This window comes from Canis lupus, chromosome 12, assembly GCF_048164855.1.
Source record: "Canis lupus baileyi chromosome 12, mCanLup2.hap1, whole genome shotgun sequence".
Taxonomy (NCBI): Eukaryota; Metazoa; Chordata; class Mammalia; order Carnivora; family Canidae; genus Canis; species Canis lupus.
This window is the reverse complement of record NC_132849.1, coordinates 51,718,987-51,739,955: the sequence shown is the minus strand read 5'-3', so window position 1 is coordinate 51,739,955 and position 20,969 is coordinate 51,718,987.

Genomic DNA, 20,969 nt, shown 5'->3' with positions numbered 1-20,969 from the left:
GATCAATTTCAAACTGTTTGCCTTTATTGCATCTTCTCCACCCCCACACCAAGAAATGGAAAATCCAATAACTAATAAAGAGCACGGCAAAGTCCTTTGCCTTTGTTGAAAGGATTTAATCATTGGCATTAACTCCACAAATATTTGTGCAGTGAATGAGGCGGTGAGTCAGCGAATGTGGTGCTTTCTTGTGCCAAGGCTCCTTGGAGCCTCCTGCAGGGTCTTGGGGGCGACAGGACATCTCTGACTTGGGTGGATCTGTCTGTTGGCAGGAATGCCCCAGAGTGCTCAGTGATCCCAGTTCATGGGCTATGCCAGGTTCCTGGGAAATGAATGCATCCAGTGATGGAAACTGTGGTGCATGCCACTGCCTATGGTCCCAGGTTCTATTTCTTTTTTGCCAGGACTCATTGGGACGTCAACTGAGATTTGAACAATCCACCATTTCCCAAAGGAAAAGGCTGTCCATGTGCATGGAAGCTATTCTCAGTATCCATAGCTTTAAATGGTCCTCACCTCCCCTTGCAGTTTGTCTTTGAGTGGGATCCACCAGAGTCTTGGCAGTAGGAAGTGTCTCTCATCATTTTCTGGCATCTGGGCTGCAGCACCATCCCCCCCACCCCACCACCATCCAGCCACCATGGTGTCCGCCCTAAAACCCACACTCTGTGACCTTGATAATGTTAATTGCTTAGGGGTGGGGTAGGGAAAGTGAGTTTCTTAACAGAGCCCCAGAGCTTTCCATCATTCATAATCTGACTTCACCCATAATCTGACCCCTCCCTCCCAGCCTACCTTTCTCCACTCTCCCGTAGATCTCCAGTAGTACCAGACTGTGGTGGCTCTCAGCCTGCCCACCTCCACCCTGCTCCAGCTGTCTGCTCCTCGGGGCGCCCAGCCTTCTCTGTCTCTTCTTGTCTCCTGCAATGGCTCTTGCACTCATTCTTGGTTTGGTCAGCACCTTTTAATGCAGATTTCACTCCAGTTTAGAGAACATCTTCCTAAATATTTCATTTTGCTGTGTTTTAGAGACAGTCAACTTCAATGCCTCTTAAAATCAGACTTTTATTAGATATTATTGAGGGTCAGGTTCTGCATTTGGGTCTTTCTTTTCCACTAGATTGCACGCTTCTTGAGGACAAGAGCTATTGTGGATACATCTCTGATTCCCCCAAGGAGCTCAGGCCAGGCCTGTTATAGGACTTGCCAAATTCCACTGAATTTCAAAACCATCTAAATGTAGTACTTCCCCTGATAACAGGTGAGATCGACCCTGTGCTTTATAAATGAGCTGTTGCCAGGAGATGCTGAGGAGGTCGTTCTCATGTTGCAGTGTGGAAATGAACCTGAAGGCAGGTGGACTGGCAGGCGACCATAATCCAGCAAGGGCAGGCAGGAGGTCTCATCAGGTCTTGCCAAGTGTCTCTGTCTGGCATTGTTCCCAAGAGAATGCCTGAGCTGCGGTGATACCGGGAAGCCCATAAATTTAGAATGTGATCACCAATTCAGGACAAAGGGGGAGGGAAGCCATATATCCTCCTAGCTCCTGGGGTGGGTTAGCGCTGCAGGTTGAGTAGGATTCCTGTGACCCAGAGGGTACTGACGGGGACAAGGGATTCTTCTTGCTAAGGCAGGTTCCGGATGGGCCATCCACTCACCTTCACTTCAGTGAACATTTTATCTTCGAGACTTTCCCTTCCAAAAGACTGGGTAAGGACTGTTCTGACTGCTTCAGGCCCTCTAGCTTTCCTGCTCCTGGCCCTCCCTCCTCTCTTCATTCTCTCTCCATTCTAGCTCTCAGTCCTCTCCATTGCAAACAGGGATTAAACAAAAAAGCCCTTCCGTAGGAGTTTGCCTTCTGACTCGTAGGTACAGTCTTAAGCAACACAGACAGCATGTAATTGGCTGAATGGTAGGCATTAACCATCAGAAAAAGGAAAACAAGGACAGGGCAGCCTGGCTTCTCTGGTGTCCTTGAAATCCCACCATGGAATGTTCTCTTCTTTTATCTATGTATGTGTGCTGTGTATCAGAGTTTGCGCCACATTGGAAAAGTTCAATAAATGTTTGTTGAACTTGACTCTTTGCTTGTGTGAAAATAAACCTGATCAGTAAGCTTTTCTGAAGCACCTACTGTTATTGTAGTGTTATCAAGGACAAAGAAGCCATAGGAAAGCATGCTCTGTGGCCCACCAGCTAGACCAACTGAGAAGTCAAGACAGGCAGAGAGGAAGCAATAATGACATAAGGGTAATAGCAATCATAACGAGAATGATGATATGGTGATAGTAGTCACAGCGACTTCCATGTTTTGAACAGCTAGCATGTGCCAAGAATTTGATATACTTTTCACATTTATTTCTCACAATGTCCATTTTATTATTATTATGTCCATTTTACAAAAGAAGGAAATGAAACTCAAAATTTCAATATCTTGCCCAAAGACACACAGATAGCAAATGATGGAGCCAGCATTTTATTTGATGAAGCTAGTACTCTTTCTATGACACCATGATGCTACATCAAGCATGTCAAGGGTAAGATGGAGGGAGGAAAAGAGAGACAAGGGTTTTTTCTTCTGAATATTCTTTTGCAGTTCTGTTTATCTTTGGATTTATCCTTCCAATGATGAATAGTCAGGGAACTGTGTTCAGAAGTCACTTGAAATAATACACAAGGAGCTCTTTTGGAAGAACTTTGAGAGCAAAACAAACACAGAAGTTAGTGCATTGTTTAGTCTCAGTTAATGGTGACTAGATGGAATAATAAAGAAATATGTCAAAATCAGATGAGTTATCTAGACCACCTACGCCATGTCTAGGGGTTGAACTTGCCATTGGCGTCAGTTTTAAAGATTCGTAAAGCTTTTACATTCAAATCTCTCAAGATCTTGCTCATCGTGATTAGTTATTCCAATTCCACTGTTCCTGTTTAGGTCACAGCCCAGCTTGTAGTCTCCTGAAGGAAGAAGTGCTTTCCGGCTGGAATCAATCCTACATGCTGCTTCACTCCCGAGATCCTGGGCAGCCAGCCTATCTCCAGAATTGGTGGACTAGTTGGAAGTTCACTAGTTTATTTATTTAAAAGGTGGATAAGGAGGCCCTGCTTTGTTCCTGGCCCTAACCTCTATAGATCAAGGGAAGATGAAGGCTCTGAGGGAGCACCTGTTCCAATGGGCTGAGATGGGTAATCAACAAAGACCTATGTGAATATGCGTGCTGATTTAAGATGAAGGTAAGCACCACCAAAACAGTCAAAATATGAGGCAGTTTCAGGGAATACTTTGAATTGGAGCATCGCTGAAGGCCTCTTTAGGGAGCTGACATCTGTACAATAAAAAGAAGACACAGAAAGAAATGAAAGGGGTCAGTGAAGTCCTGGCAACACGTATGACAAGTGCAAAGGGTCTAGGGTGGAAAAGAGCCTGGCAGATTGGAGAAAGTGAGAAGCTGGAGCACAGGTCTAAGGAGTAGGCAGTAGCTGGATTAGATTGGGCCTTGCCAGACCAGGGAAGGAGTATTTGTGTGTTATTCTGACTGCAGTGAGAAATCACTAGAAAGATCTGAGCAGGGCAATGGCATGATTATGTTTAAAGATCACTCTTATGGTTTGCCTCCCTCTCTATTTTTATCTTATTTTTCCTCCCCTTCCTCCATGCTCTTAACTCTAGGAAACAAACTGAGAGTTGAAGAAGGGGAGATGAGTGGGGGAATGGGGTAACTGGGTGATGGGCATGAAGGAGGGCATGTGATGTGATGAGCGCTGGGTGTTGTGTGCAACTGATGAATCACTAAATTCTATCCCTCAAGCTAATAATACATTATATGTTAACTAAATTGAATTTATTTTTTTAAAGATTTTATTTATTTATTCATGAGAGAGAATGAGAGAGGCAGAGATACAGGCAGAGGGAGAAGCAGGCTCCTTGCAGGGAGCCCGATGTGGGACTCGATCCTGGGTTTCCAGGATCACGCCCTGGGCCGAAGGCGGCGCTAAACCGCTGAGCCACCGAGGCTTCCCACTAAATTGAATTTAAATAAGAAATTTTTAAGGGATCCCTGGGTGGCGCAGCGGTTTGGTGCCTGCCTTTGGCCCAGGGCGCGATCCTGGAGACCCGGGATCGAATCCCACGTCAGGCTCCCGGTGCATGGAGCCTGCTTCTCCCTCTGCCTGTGTCTCTGCCTCTCTCTCTCTCTGTAACTATCATAAATAAATAAAAATTAAAAAAAAAATAAAAATATTAAAAAAAAAAAAAAGAAATTTTTAAAAAGGTCACTCTTGCATGCTAAATGTCAACTCTCATCTGATTCTGGTTTCAGTGTCACTTATTGAGCATGCATGTTGTGCCAATCACCGTACTAGGCATATATATACATATACATACACACATATGTAATTTCTATCTATATATGTTTATGTATATACTCTCTCTATATGCATATGTGTGTGTGTGTGTGTGTGTGTGTGTGTGTGTGTGTGTGTGATTTCTTATCTAATCTCTAGCCTCCAACCCACTCCTGGAGGTATGTATCATCACTCTCATTTTGAAATGGAGAAGCTATGGCAGAGACTGTGACTCCAAGTCACAGGGCTGTATCGTATAGTTTAGAGCTGGGGTTTGAACCAGAACTGGATTAAAGTTCTCTACTCTTTCCACTCCACCACACTATCTCACCCATAAAATTATGGAATTTTAGAAGTTTCAATTAATAAAATCATCTCAAGAGTAAAAAACCCAAGACACTCTGCACCAGCTTGCATTTATGCACATGGCTTTCTGGCCAGAGCAGCTCTGGCTTCGGCTCCCCTGCCACCTCTGTGGAAGCTGCAGACGGATGTGCGCATGGGGAAAGCTGCTCCTGGCCCCCCAAGTCACTTGCAGGCATGCCTTGCAGCCAGCACCGTGGGCCTCCCACCTAGGGCTTCCCTGTTGCATGAGATGCTGCAGGATCCACTTGGCACCCAAGCTTGAACGCCCCAGATGTTGGAAAAGCTGACATTCCATGGGTGGACTTCCGTGGAGCCAGCAGTACATTCTTCTCACTTCTTCCTGAAGACACTACTCAGAGCTGCGGTAGTTTCTGGAAGTTGAGCAATCAGCTTGTGGGGGCCAAGGCCTGCTTTGTAAAGCAGCCTTTACATTTGTTCCCCCTCCTTCTTGGCCTTGTGCCTTTTCTGTCTCTTCCATCCCCCAGGCTTGAACTCCCCAGTAAACTGCTGGTACAGGAGCTATTTAACTTGCTCTACAACTGGCCCCTTCCTTACACCGTCTTTCTCCTACTCTGCTCTCACATCCAGGCCAGTTGTTTCATTGTTTATGGCTTGCCAGGTCCACCAAAACCCTTCCCCCTGATGTTCCCCTGAAACCTAAACTCTGGTCTCAGAAGGGGCACTTGGGGTGTTCCAGAACCATTCTCTGGGGAAATTGGAAAGGACTGGAAGAAGAAAGACATGATGTACATCTGTTAACCAAACAGCAGAACTGTTAACGCACTAACTACAAGGCACTGTTTTCAGCCTTGTGGAGACAGAGGAGGAAACTAGTATTAATTGATCATCTGTTGTGGTCAATGATTCCTTCATACCTTTATTCACCAAGGATTCCTCTACTGCCCTCCATATGCTGGTTGCTGCCTTCAGTGAGTCCAGGGGCTTCCGGCTGAATGAGAAGTTTCTTGCCCTCATAGAGGCTTCTGTCTCAGAAGTGTCAGGCTCTGTGCTGGGCAGTGATGCTGAAGCTTTACATCCATGCCTTATAATTTGCTAACTGTGTGCGTATCCAGCACCTTCCAGGATCCTGGCAACCTGCTCTGAATGGAGGAGTGTGTCCATTCTATGGGTAAGAAAACTGAGGCTTAGTGGGTTTAAATGGCTTTCCAGAGATAGTGCACTGGGTTATGTGTGGACTTAAATCTCCTAGTCCGGATTCCACAGCTCTTCCTAACCTGCACAGATGACCCTGACTATGCACAAATTGCTAGGATGTCCCTCCTGCTGACACCCTGACATTAACCTCTGCTCAGTCCGAGTCACTGTGCAGCCCTGATGCTGCCTGGAGGCACATTGGGAGTTCAGGAGGTGTGTGGCAGCTTCTGTGAGGAGTGGCTTGTAGCAGAAGGTGTTCCATGGGGTCTCCTTTGCCTGGTCACAGGGAGAAAGAAACAGACATTGTACTGTTATGTCAGAAACGTAAACCCAAACATCCAGACATCTCTACACCTGAGAAAATGCCTCTGCAAAGTTGAAATTGAGTATTAGGCATCCAGTCCCCAAACTGAAGGAAATGTGAACACATGGTTTCCTCTGGTGAAGGATATGGGAATTAGAGAACGTTAGTGAACATTCCAGAAGGCTGTGCGGGATCATCTCATTTTAGAGGAGAGCAGAAGCTTCTGAGATGTTCCCAAAGCCAGGCGAACCATTTCCCCCTTCACTCAGATGACTTTGCCTTGTCCTGAAAAATTATTCCCAGGATAAGACAAAACAAAACAAAAAATACATTCGAGCAAGTTTGTCACAAGCTAACCAAATAAGAGTTTTACAAATTAGTAAAATGGACATTTAACTTCAGATAGGAAAGTCACAGAATTAACCAGATACAGAACTCTGTGGTATCAGAGTATCATTAGTGTGTAAAAAATAAGACATTGAATTACTTCGGCAAAGTTTACTCAGGGAGAAAATTCATTTATTTATCAAAAGCAAGTTAATTCACCATCCCGGGGAACAGTTGTTCCTTCCCATTTATGAAATCAGGGCTCTCTTATTAAGCCAGAGTACTCTTCCAGGACAATAATGAAGAATAATGCAGCTTTTTATTGCCTCTGGGGTATGTCTGTGCACAGATGGCCTTGAAAATAAGACCGGATTTTGGAGTGAATTCAGTCTGTTTTCTTTGCGTGTGTGTGTGTGTGTGTGTGTGTGTGTGTTTCCCTAACGCGACTCCTGTGAATGGAAGCAACATCATGTTCTTCAGCTCCTGAGCAGCCCCTCAAGATAAATGGGACAGAAATACATTCATGCACACATTCTTTACACTTACACTGACAGCCTATAAATACATGTTTGTGCAACCCCCCCCAACCAGTTATGTGTTGTGACAATCTCTAAAAATAAATTCTAGACTGTATGGATTTTAACTTCCTTGCTGCTGAATCTTCCTGAGATATGACTCTTAGCTCAGCTAATACTCAAAGTTCTATTCAGCCTGAATGTCAGAAATTTTGCTTCTTCTTTTTTTTTTAAATTATTTTGTTTATTTATTCATGGGAGACACACAGAGAAAGGCAGAGACATAGGCAGAGGGAGAGGGAGAGGCAGGCTCCCTGCAGGAAGCCTGATGCAGGGTTCAATCCCAGGACCCTGGGATCACGACCTGAGCCAAAGGCAGATCTGAGCCAAAGGCAGATGCTCAACCGCTGAGCCACCCAGGTGCCCCTGTGGCTTCTTCTTCTAAAATGGTGCAGAGCCCACAGAATTCACTGTACTACAACTTAGATCTCCTTCTTCAGAAGGAGTGAGTCACAGTGGCTCTGAAGAACATTATTGGAAAGCCTCGGGATTTTCAGCTGATTTGTCTGAACTTTTGGGGTCTTTCACCCTGGAGGCATCCAGAGCATTAATGGCAAAGGTGGTGCTGAATTCCTTCAACCATTTTCGAGGGAAAAGTGGTAAACACTTTTATGCATGTGATTTCCAAGTTCAGAAGTCTCCTGTGGCTTCTTTCATTCAAAATATTAAAATCTAGGTCTCTAATTTGGCAACAAAACCTCCTTCTACTTGGAGTCATCTATTCATCAAATGTTCATCGAGGCTTACTAACTCAGCACTGTGCTGTGGGTCGCGAGCATCTCTGGCCTCATCGACCTGACGTCTGTGGCAGACAATCACAGAACAAAGCACTTAATTGCAACAGTGCTAAGTGTCAAGGTGAGAAAGTGTGGAGTGCCGTGGGAGCTTCTGAGACTGGTGTGGAGGCCTGGAGAACCAGAAAGCAGCCAGGACTGGAGACATAGAGTGAGGGTCCCAGCACCCCAAGTAGGCTGGAGAGACAGGCAGTTTGGGGATATACTGGGCCTTGAAGAAAATTCTATGTGAAGAATCAAGAAAGAAGTTAGAAGCCACTGTGGGATTTTAAGCAGGGGGATAATATGATTAATTTTGTATTTAAACCTATCACTCTAGTTGCTGTTTGGAAGTGGTTTGGAGATGGAACCAGGAAGGCCATGAAACCAGTTGAGAATCTGTTGCAGGATCCCAGAAGGGAACAGAGGGGGATTTTGGGAAGAGGTGATAATTGCTGGAGAAAGTGAGAAGTGAATGAAGCTGCACAGTGGTCACATTCACAGTGCAGTGTATTTTTCAGTTGAATCCTCTGCTAACACTTCTCCCTCATTTCATTTAAATGGTATCATTTGTCATCACAGGTCTTTGTTAAGAAAGATGGCTTCCTCTTGGTCACTGGCATAACACCATTTTCAGGCATCAGATTTGATTTCATTACTTAAAGCCACTGGCCCTTAATCTCACTCTGGGTGAGGAAGGTAAATCTCCTTTCTTGTTTTGTTATCTCCACATCCCACCAGAAACTGACCTCTTACTGAAGAGGATGCTGGCCTCATGGTATGAACTGAACTGTGTCCCCGCCAATTAATGTATTGAGTCCCTAGCCCCCAATATGATTTTGTTTGGACAGGGAGCTTATAAGGAGGTATTAAAGGCTGAGTGAGGTTTTAACATTGGAATCTTTTTTTTTTTTTTTTTTTTAACATTGGAATCTTAATCCAATGGGACTGGTGTTCTTAAAAGAAGAGGAAGAGACGATAGAGTGCTCTCTCTCTCTGTCTCTCTAAGTCCACATAGAGGAAAGACCATGTGAACACACAGCAAGAAGGCAGCCTACGCAAGTCAGGAAGAGAAGCTTCACTAAACATTGAATTTTCTGGCACCTTGATCTTGAACTTCCAACCTCCAGAACTGTGATAAAATAAATCCCTATTGTTTAAGCCACTCAGTCTTTGGTCTTCTATTAGGACAGCCCAAGCTGACTTATACAGGTAGGTAATGAAGAGGGGATCTTTGGCTAATCATATTTGATTCTTTTTTTTTAAATAGATTATTTATTTATTTATTCATGAGAGACAGAGAGAGAGAGAGACAGAGAGAGAGAGAGGCAGAGACACAGGCAGAGGGAGAAGCAGGCTCCATGCAGGGAGCCTGATGTGGGACTTGATCCTGGGTCTCCAGGAGCACACCCTGGGCTGAAGGTGGTGCTAAACTGCTGAGCCACCAGGGGTGCTCTCATATTTGATTCTTTCTCCAGTGCTGCCAAGACCACTCCTGTGGAAGTTGACCCAAACTATTTTAAGAAAAAGTCTATATAAGAAAATGCCAGTAATTTGGGCCCCACTCAGTCAGAATTTGGGCCAATTCACAAAGGCTAGGCTATAGTGGCAATCAAAAAAGAAGTTTACCCTTTTGGGGAGTGTTATGCAAATTAATATAGTACATAGGATTAGATGGGTCAAGGAGACATGTAATGGTTGTGTGTCCATTAATGTAAATTTAACACGGTAAGGCCTCAATTTTCTTAGCTATGTAAAATTTTGACTAGTAGTATTGATGTCACAGAGATCTATGAGGATTAAATGAGATGATGCATACAAAAATTTTTCACTATTTCTGGTGTGTCATAAGCACCCAAAAGATGATAGTTGCTATTATTTGGAGATACTCATACTTGGTGAAGCAATCAAAAGAGCAAATGCAAATTATTTTCTATTTCTTCAAATTGGCATATAAAAGACCTAAAATGCTAAGACCAAACATGTAAGTTCTCATTAATCTAACTTACTTATACAGAGACCTGGGAAATCATGACAAGGATTTGTAAGGATTCTAGATCTAGTAAGGATTCTAGAACTCAGGCTTTAGGGCTGCCAGCGTTGCCCCAGTCCACGTGCATCAATGATGTTCACCAATGTGGCTTTTAGTCTTCCAACATAGGGATTCCTTTTGTGCTTAAAATCATTGCTATTCTTTTCCCTGTACTAGGGCACCTACCAATTTGGGGGGGGGGGATGAATCAGACATGGAACCAAGAACCCTAGAATGCAATCTGAGTCTGCTATTTTCTGGTCTATCACAGAGTAGGCTATTAGTAATATGTACTGAGTGCTGAATAAATGGATGAAAATAGACCTGCCCTACGACCCAGCAATTGCACTGTTGGGGATTTACCCCAAAGATTCAGATGCAATGAAACACCAATACACCTGCACCCCGATGTTTCTAGCAGCAATGGCCACAATAGCCAAACTGTGGAAGGAGCCTCAGTGTCCATCGAAAGATGAATGGATAAAGAAGATATGGTTTATGTATACAATGGAATATTCCTCAGCCATTAGAAACGACAAATACCCACCATTTGCTTCAACGTGGATGGAACTGGAGGGTATTATGCTGAGTGAAGTAAGTCAATCGGAGAAGGACAAACATTATATGGTCTCATTCATTTGGGGAATATAAATAATAGTGAAAGGGAATATAAGGGAAGGGAGAAGAAATATGTGGGAAATATCAGAAAGGGAGACAGAACATAAAGACTCCTGACTCTGGGAAACGAACTAGGGGTGGTAGAAGGGGAGGAGGGCGGGGGGTGGGGGTGAATGGGTGACGGGCACTGAGGGGGGCACTTGATGGGATGAGCACTGGGTGTTATTCTGTATGTTGGTAAATTGAACGCCAATAAAAAATTAATTTATTAAAAAAATGGATGAATGAATGACTAAAAATTGTCATAAAGATTAAATGGGATAAAAAGTTAAAACATCTTTAAAAAGTGCTTGGCAGGGGCACTTGGGTGGCTCAATGGTTGAGTTGACTGCCTTTGGCTCAGGTTGTAATCCTGGGGTCCTGAGATTGAGTCCCACATCAAGCTCCCTGTGCCTGTGTCTCTGCCTCTCTCTGTGTCTCTCATGAATAAATAAATAAAATCTTTTTAAAAAGTGCTTGACACATACTAAATACATAGGAATGTTCATTTCTTTCCTCTCTTTCAGTTCAATCAACATTACCTGGGCACCAAAACTATGCAGTGTGTAAGGTGCTAGGACACCAGGACAATTAATTCACATGATTTCCCCCCAAGAACAGCTAAAATGGTGGTGAAGGAAGATGAAATAAATTATGCTAATCCATTCAATAATTGTTCTTTGCCTTGATCTTCTGAATCAGATACAATGGATTACTATTATTTTTGATAAAGTTCAAACATAGCTTTTGCATACCACTGGGTTCAGGATTATATTTCACTCTTGACAAAATATGATTTCCTAGTTCTATGAATATAAACTGAAGGTTTTTCTTCAACATTGTCTAGATCTTTAAAATGCCATTTACAGATATTAGCTTTTCCTCTCAATATATGTGACTTGTTCTATTACATGTGGGATTGTCAGCCCTGCAGAATCTATGAGTGATTCAGAAGGAAATGTTTTCACTAAATTTCATATTTATTTCCATTGATTTTTTAAAAGAACGACACTGCCAGAGCAATTCAAAATTCGATGTTTTACAACCTGGAAGGGCACTATACATGAAATGGTAATTGAATGCAAATTACTTTATTCAACATTTATCGAGCACCTGCTACATGCCAGGCCCTATATTAAGGGCTGTGGAATATCCAAAGATAAGCAAGAAATTGCCTTCACTCACTGGACACCCAAGGCCCATGAACACGTAACGACAAACCCACAAATGTCTACTCTTTGAGATAGCATAAGCGCCAGCAGACTCATGATGTAGTGGGAACATGATGTAGAGCTTAGAAAATGTACTTCCTGTGCAGCTTCACAAAGCAGGACCAGGAAAATGTCATCCAGGTGAGTCTTTCTGGGGGAAAAGAAGAAAAAAGACCTAACCACAGAGACAGCTTTCTTAATAAGCAGGAATGATGAATTTATCTTACTGATTCTCCCCCCAAAAGTTTTATCTACCAGGTAGGAGTTCCTTCTGGATTGCAAGTGACAGAAAATCTCAAAGTAGTTTATTTAAAGCAGAGAATTTGTGACTCATATAGATGAAAACCCCAGTGGTGGATCTAGCTCAAGCTATGCTCTCAGAGGTGTGTTTTCTCCAATGTCCAGCTCTGACTCCTGTCGTGTCACCCATTCTCAGGGAGGCTCTCCCTCTAGGAGCAGAAGTTGGCTACAGGACCTCCAGGTCTTTCATCCCCCTACCTCTAGCTTCAAGTCTGGGGTTAAGGTTAAGGGTATCTTCTCCAGAACTCCCAGCAAAGTTTTAGTGGTGTCTTGTGGCTCTGATTCAGCATTTGGACCATCTGTAAAGACATCACTATGGCCAGGGGAATGTAGGATGCTGCTTGGCTATGGTTATTGAGAATCTACCTCTAGAGTTGGGAGTTGGATCAACTCCAACCACATAGCAGGGGTTGGGAGTTGGCCAGATTCAGGTGAACTTTACCAAAGGAGAAGTAAAGGAGTTTGGATGGCAAAAAGTATATTTTATCTAACTAAGCAGACTAATTAATGAAGAATGTATTAGAAGTGGTGACTGGAACAAAAAGTGATAATTTTTCCAAATTGTTTTTAAATTAAAATGTGACTGATGTGCTATGCTATGGTTCCACATCTTTGGTTTTCTTTTCCTTTTTTAAAAATTTTATTTATTCATTTGACAGAGAGGGAGAGAGAGAGAGCGCACAAGCACGGGGAGCAGTAGGCAGAGGGAGAGGGAGAAGCAGGCTCTCCGCTGAGCAGGGAGCCTGATGTGGGGCTCGATCCCAGGACCCTGGGATCCAACCCGAGCCAAAGGCAGATGCTTATGTGGTTGAGCCACCCAGGTGCCTTCCATTTTTGGTTTTCAAAAGTAAAGTACCTTTTCCATATCCCTATGTGTTAGACATATGCTAAGGTCTCATGTGGCCCAGAGCTGTTTGGATGTTTGGGTATAATAACATCATCTTTATTCTCAATAGCTTGCCATCCTCTGAAATAAACAGGAAACACAGAATCAGAAATGTCCAGGGTTCCTGATTTTCTCTTCTTAAAGTGTTTCCAGGCAATCAGAATGTCATGTAGTTAATAAGATGGGAAAGAGACTCCATAAACCAATAAAGAAATTGATATTAGATTGTATTAGTTGCCTGTGATAGATGAGCTCTTCAGCATATCAAGACACTGTCTACTTCGAATGTAGCTGCCAAAGTGATACTCTTAAATTAGGGATGTCATCAGGGATTTGCTCGTGTGGTCCATTCCAAGTTCCCAAGCATGGTTCTTAATCGTGGCCTCATTCTCCACCACTTCTGTTCAAACACTTGGTATCTCAGACCCAGTGCACTCCTCAGGCCTCATATAAGCTAAGTCATCAGAGATGGTGTCTCCTTTGTTCTGTTTTGTTCATACTTCAAGTAGCAGGTCAGATGTCACTTCCTCTCTGAAGTGTTCTCTAATTTTCCTGCACCGATCTAGGAATACCCTTCTCTGATCTTTCAGAACATTGTATAAAATTCATGTGTCTGCTGAGCACGCATTACATGGCATTGTAGTGGGTTATTTTTATTTATTTATTTATTTATTTATTTATTTATTTATTTATTTATTTGTAGTGGGGTTTTTTTGCCCGTCTGCCACACCTTGGGACTGTGAGCATCTTGGGAGGAAGTTTGGAATCTGCTGATTCCTGGGCGGGGGCATTCTGATGGAGTCCTCTAGGAGTAAGGCTTTTATTTTCTGTAACTCCCCAGACTCATTGCCAGACAACACTCATGTTGGAAAGTTCTCTATACTGAATTGAAACCTGCTTCCTCTCTGTGATTTTCCTTATGGATCCCAAGGGCCATCTGGAGTCAGAAGAATAAGTCAACTCTGTTTGGGCCCCTGACTTGCCCTTTCTTTTTATTTATTTTTTATTTATTTTTATTTTTTATTTTTTTAATTTATTTTTTATTGGTGTTCAATTTACTAACATACAGAATAACCCCCAGTGCCTGTCACCCATTCACTCCCACCCACCGCCCTCCTCCCCTTCTACCACCTCTAGTTCGTTTCCCAGAGTTAGCAGTCTTTACGTTCTGTCTCCCTTTCTGATATTTGCCACACATTTCTTCTCCCTTCCCTTATATTCCCTTTCACTATTATTTATATTCCCCAAATGAATGAGAACATATAATGTTTGTCCTTCTCTGATTGACTTACTTCACTCAGCATAATACCCTCCAGTTCCATCCACGTTGAAGCAAATGATGGGTATTTGTCCTTTCTAATAGCTGAGTAATATTCCATTGTATACATAAACCACATCTTCTTTATCCATCATCTTTCGATGGACACCGAGGCTCCTTCCACAGTTTGGCTATCGTGGCCATTGCTGCTATAAACATCGGGGTGCAGGTGTCCCGGCGTTTCATTGCATCTGCATCTTTGGGGTAAATCCCCAACAGTGCAATTGCTAGGTCGTAGGGCAGGTCTATTTTTAACTCTTTGAGGAACCTCCACACAGTTTTCCAGAGTGGCTGCACCAGGTCACATTCCCACCAACAGTGTAAGAGGGTTCCCTTTTCTCCGCATCCTCTCCAACATTTGTGGTTTCCTGCCTTGTTCATTTGCCCCATTCTCACTGGTGTGAGGTGGTATCTCATTGTGGTTTTGATTTGTATTTCCCTGATGGCAAGTGATGCAGAGCATCTTCTCATATGCATGTTGGCCATGTCTATGTCTATGTCTATGTCTTCCTCTGTGAGATTTCTGTTCATGTCATTTGCCCATTTCATGATTGGATTGTTTGTTTCTTTGGTGTTGAGTTTAGAAGTTCTTTATAGATCTTGGAAACTAGCCCTTTATCTGATATGTCATTTGCAAATATCTTCTCCCATTCTGTAGGTTGTCTTTGAGTTTTGTTGACTGTATCCTTTGCTGTGCAAAAGCTTCTTATCTTGAAGCCCCAATAGTTCATTTTTGCTTTTGTTTCTTTTGCCTTCCTGGATGTATCTTGCAAGAAGTTACTGTGGCCGAGTTCATAAAAGGTGTTGCCCGTGTTCTTCTTTAGGATTTTGATGGAATCTTGTCTCACATTTAGATCTTTCATCCATTTTGAGTTTATCTTTGTGGATGGTGAAAGAGAGTGGTCTAGTTTCATTCTTCTGCATGTGGATGTCCAATTTTCCCAGCACCATGTATTGAAGAGACTGTCTTTCTTCCAATGGATAGTCTTTCCTCCTTTATCGAATATTAGTTGACCATAAAAGAAAACCATATCTGGGGCATCACAATGCCAGATTTCAGGGTGTACTACAAAGCTGTGGTCATCAAGACAGTGTGGTACTGGCACAAAAACAGACACATAAATCAATGGAACAGAATAGAGAACCCAGAAGTGGACCCTGAACTTTATGCCCTTTCAATCATTGTGAGACTGCTGTCACAGGTCCCCTGAGCCTCTTCTTTGGATTAAACAGACTAAACTCCTTTAGGCATCACACTCACGTCTCAGAGGCTAATCCCTCACTATTCAGATCATTGTGCCTGAGACACACCCCCAACACATCTATACCAAGTTTCCTTGGAAGAGGATATGGGGAGTAGCAGGAGTAGACAGATGAGGAAACCATCGCTTTTCTTAAGCTGAGCATTGCTTTTCTTCTCTTGCTGCCTGATGACTCAACAATTTTAGTTTTTTTCAGCTTCAGAATCCTGCCGTCTCAGGTTGTGCTTGTGGTCAGTGAACACTTAAAATATTTCACAGTTTAAAATAAAATGATCTTTAAAAACCCTTTTCAATCTAAGTCACTCCTTCTTGCACTTAGGCAATTCATTTTTTTTTATCCCCCAGTGACAGTGTCCACATTAATCCCTATTGCCCTTGATCCTGAAATACCACAACCCTCCATGCATCATCTCTTAGAGTAGTAGCCTCAAATATGATCATAGCCTGAGCTATTGAACCAGGATAGTCCTGGTGCACCCATTTAACCTTTCACTCCCTAGCCTTCCCTACTTGGCTAGCTGATGACTGGCTTTGAAGCCTATGCTATCATAACCATCCTCAACTTGCAAAGCTATCACTGTCCTGGGGAACCCCTTGCTTCTGTCTTCATAGGAGGTACATTATGGATTCTGTATGTGGTAGGTGCTCAATATATGCTAAGTGAAGACTGGGTTTAATGTGATGACTCTATCAGAAAAAAAGGAAGTGAATAACAAATGATAGAAAAATGAAGCTCCACCAATTAAATGCCAAGGACATCAGAGAATGAGACTGTTTCAGGTTCGAGAGAACTTGAGAAAAGAGGCTTTAGAGGGAAGATATGCTGCTTAGTTAAGTAAGGATAACTTGATTTCAAATGTAAAAGTGCCAAAATACGCTGTGTAAGAAAGGATCATGTTACAAATTTTAAAAAGAGAAGTACCTTCTTTGATTGGTCAAACTCTATGACTGAGAGACCAAGCCCAGTGCGGAGACTGTAATGTTTCAAGATGTGTCACTTTGGGTTGGAAAGTCCTAGAGAGAGATCAGCTCTTCCTCATTCCACACCCCAGATCTTTCAGAGCTACTTTAGGCTGAGCAGGTGTTCTTGCCTTGCCATTAGATGTCTGTCTGTCTGTCTCTTTCTTTTTTTTTTTTTTAAGATTTTATTTATTTATTCACAAGAGACATGGAGAGAAAGGCAGAGAAACAGGTAGAGGGAGAAGCAGGCTCCCCTCAGGGAACCTGATGCGGGTCTCAATCCCAGGACCCCAGGATCATGCCCTGAGCCAAAGGCAGATGATCAACCACTGAGCCATCCAGGTGCCCCCAACTCTATCTGTCTTAAATATGCCACAAGAAGTGTCACCACATAATTACTGTCATGGATTGAATGCTTGAGTCCTCCCCAGAATTCATATGTTGAAATTATACCCCCCAGTATGATGTATTAAAAGGTGGGGCCTTGGGAGAGGTAACAAGGTCCTGAGTGTGGGGTCCTTGTGAATGGGATTAGTACTATTATAAAGAAGACTCCAGAGAATGTCTCTGCTCTCCACCACGGGAGGATCCAAGGGAAAAAAGGCTATCTGCAAAACCAGGGGAAGGGGAATCTGACCAGAACCCAACCATGATGACACTTTAATTTTGAACTGCCAGTCTCCACAGCTGTGAGAAATGAGGTTCTATTGTTTATAAGCCACTTGGTCTATGATATAATTTGCTATTGAAGCCAGAATGGATTCAGACAGTTGTATTGAACATAGAGCTGATCATCAGGCATCATGGATTTGATTTGCCCGCCCTACTGAGCTCAGCCTGCTGCTCTTGGAGAACATGGAGGATTCTTGTCTGCCACTATAACCTCACTTACATTATTTTAACTATTAGAGGGATATACCAGCCATAGCTAGAATTAGAAAAGAATGATGTTTCTGCCTCCTTTTATTCTTTCTTTTTCCACAAAGATTTGCAAGTGCTCACAAGAGCCCCCAAACTGTACTTAACCCCAGGATGATCAAGATGGATTAAATAGAATCTCAGAAAAATGTTAATGTATGGTAAACATAGCTGCAAATGTATATTGCAGGTAACAAATTGAGAGCATCCATTGGATCAAAGATGCTGGGAGAGACACAGTTGGAGGCAGGAATCACGTGAGGAGAGTCTCAAACGGTGGGCATGAACGTGATTAAGGGATATGGGCACAGCCATATAACTATGCTCCAAACGCTAGCTCCACATTACTTCTGGAATATGCTGTCACTGAAGTATGCTATTTCTCAAAAGCATCTCGCTCCTGGGCATTGGAACAAATACATGGTTCTTGAATATAATGTTTCTCAAAGAATTATTTCGTATCTTGTCAGCAACAAAAAAGTAATAATTCTGTGCTTTCAAGAATGAATTGAAGGTGATACAGTGACAGAAAGATTTAAAAAAACTCCGCCTAAATGGATAAAAGCTGCACACACAAAAAGGGTACATTTAGGTAGCAAAATCATTCAGGAGCAATTTGTCAAATATTAAATGATGCTGAGAAAAGAACACTTGGCGTATTCTTTGAAATTTGAAGATGTAGCTTCATATGCTTTATGGAGCTTAAACTATTCGAATAAAGATGAAATATCTCCAGGCTAGAAATGGTATAGCTCTGGTCTGCTTCTATTTCCTTAGGACTACAGCACAGACAGAAAAGGAGGAGATTCAGAAGGCAGAGATTTTGGTTTATGTTTCCTGCTGGGTCAGATGTGGAGAGGAAAACCAAGGGAAGAGAGAACTCAGAGCAGTTTTCCTTGAGGATAAAAGTTAAAACTTGGTGTGTGACAAGGCATTTTCTCCTGGAGATCAGTGGCTACATTCTTTGCAATCTCTCTCTCTCTCTCTCTCTCTCACTCTTTCTCTCTCTCTCTCTCTTCCTCCTGTTTTTTTTCCCCCCTAAATTGAGCAAGTCACTTCCTCAAGGGCAGCATTTAAATTGCACAGCTTCTGAAAAGAAATCTTGATTTAGCTTTTCTGGTATAGCTTAAAGGGGAGGCTCTGCTAGGACTTCAGTGATAACAGTGCGGAAACATTTTGGCAATACCAGGAGATTACCTTCTGCATAGATTGGGCATGAGTCTAAAGTTCATTAGTTTTGACAACTTGTATGCCCTAAAGACTCAAAGTAGTTTATCAAATAGTCTCATATATTATAGTACAAAACCTAATCAGAAAACTCTAGTTATTTGGAAATGGCTTTTAAAAATGTATAATCTTTAATATAATGCTAACAATAAAATTTTCTTTAGGCCTTTGGCTGAATATGTTTTAGTTTATCACTTCATACAATAAAAAAAAACGTAATAAAAAATCTAAGTGTTCTCAGAAGTCTAAATGCTTTTAGCGGGAAAATAAACAAAATGAGTTAGGCTTCAAATTAAAAGATCAAAAGAAACAGATTTGGTACAAATATTTATGCATATTAACTGAGTCATTGTTTCCATTTGGGCAGATACATTGAGAATTACTTAAAATAGTTGCTGGGAATTTCATTAATTCTTCATGTCTTACCAACATTTGATTTACTTAAAATGGGCCCCTGACTCACTTTGGATAGGCCTTACAGCTGTTTGCCGACTTGGCAACCATATAAGAAGACTGACAGAAATGGGCCCTGCGGTCCCAGCATGGGCCAGAACTCTGTCCTCACCACTGTTATAAATTAGAGCCACAACCAAGGGGAATTAGGACCAAAATTGATTTGAGAAGAAGGTTCCAGAAACCCAAGTTCTAATCCCAGTTATGCATGCGACACACTCAGATGCTCCACCTAGAGGACTGTGGGATGCTGCTCCTGTCTTTAATCACTAGTCTTTTTTTTTTTTAAATACTTTATCTAATTATCATTTTTTGCCCATTTACAAAATTCAAGTATAATTAATATACAGTGTTATATAAGTTTCAAGTGTATAATATAGTGATTCAACCATTCTATACATGACCTAGTGCTTATCATGATAAATGAACTCTTAATTCCCTTCACCTCTTCACCCATTTCCCACCTACTTCCCTTCTGGTAACCATCTGTTTGTTCTCTGTATATTTTATTTGTTTTTCTCTTTTTTTTCTTTATTCATTTGTTTTCTTTCTTAAATTCCACATATGAGTGAAATCATATGGTATTTGTCTTTCCCTGACTTCTTTCACCTAGCTTTATGTCCTCTAGCTCCATTCATGCTGCTGCAAATGGCAAGATCTCACCCTTTTTCATGGCTGAGTAATATTCCACAGTGTGTGTGTGTGTGTGTGTGTGTGTGTGTATTCCACAGTATGTATATACTGCTTCCATCATTCGACTATGGTAAATAATGCTACAGTAAACATAGGATACATGCATCCTTTTGAATTCTTTAGGTAAATCCTAGCAGTGAAATTACTGGACCATAGGATAACTCTATTTTTAGTTTCCTGAGCAAACCTCATACTCTTCCACAGTTGCTGCACCAGCTTGCATTCCTGCCAGCAGAAGCACTAGCATTCTTACCAGTTCTCATTGCCTTCCTTCCCTCACCCTCATTCTTCACTTAGCATTTGTAATCTGGCTGCCCCTCTCCCCACTCTGTTCCTCAGTTTACCGAAAAGCTGATCATGATTTTCTATTCCTCAAAACCAATTATCTTTCCAATGTCCACAGACTCCATGTTTCTGTGCAGTGCCCTGCATTGGTTGGTAAAACCTTCCTCCCTTCTTCCCAGGGCTTGAGAAAATGATGCAACCTCTCAGGCTTCTTTCTTCCTCTTCCTGTCCCCCATGGTGGGCAGTTCCTAGGGTTCCTGTTCTCGGCCAGGTTTCTTCTCTCTAGCCCTTTCCTCTTTAGTCTTCCTGACTTTGACAATTCTATTGTGCACTGCTTCTGGGTGATTCTAAAGTATGTCTCTCTGGGGCCAAGCCTCTCTTGACTACCTTGTATCTCCACATGGATGTCCCCTGATAACTCAATGCAGCAGGTCCCCAATCAAAATCTCACTTTCCTTTCCAAACCAGCTCTTCTCCCAACCCACCAGTTTGTATCCTAGTACCACCAGGAAAGGAAATACCCATTTACATTCTCTGTCTACATTTTCTTTTAAAATTTGTTTCAGATTACAATCCTGTACCTTCTACCTCATTTAATTCTTTTTTTCCCCAGGAAAGTAAATATTGTCTTTGATGCCTACAAGTCACATGGCCACTTTCAAACTGCTTAGATGGGAAGTATTACATTTAAAATATTTTTACTCAAATGGGCCTTCTGCAACATTTATTTACTTTCTACACTCAGCTCTACAGGGTTGAAATTACTTTGTGTGTCCTGATACATTTTGCATAGGAAAATGAAACAAATGTAATAATGAAATGCTATTAAAATACTGTACTTACCCTAAGATAATTGCTGAGATTTTAGTTAATATGGACATCACTTAGAAATATTTTGCATTCTCCACACAGATATAATGTAT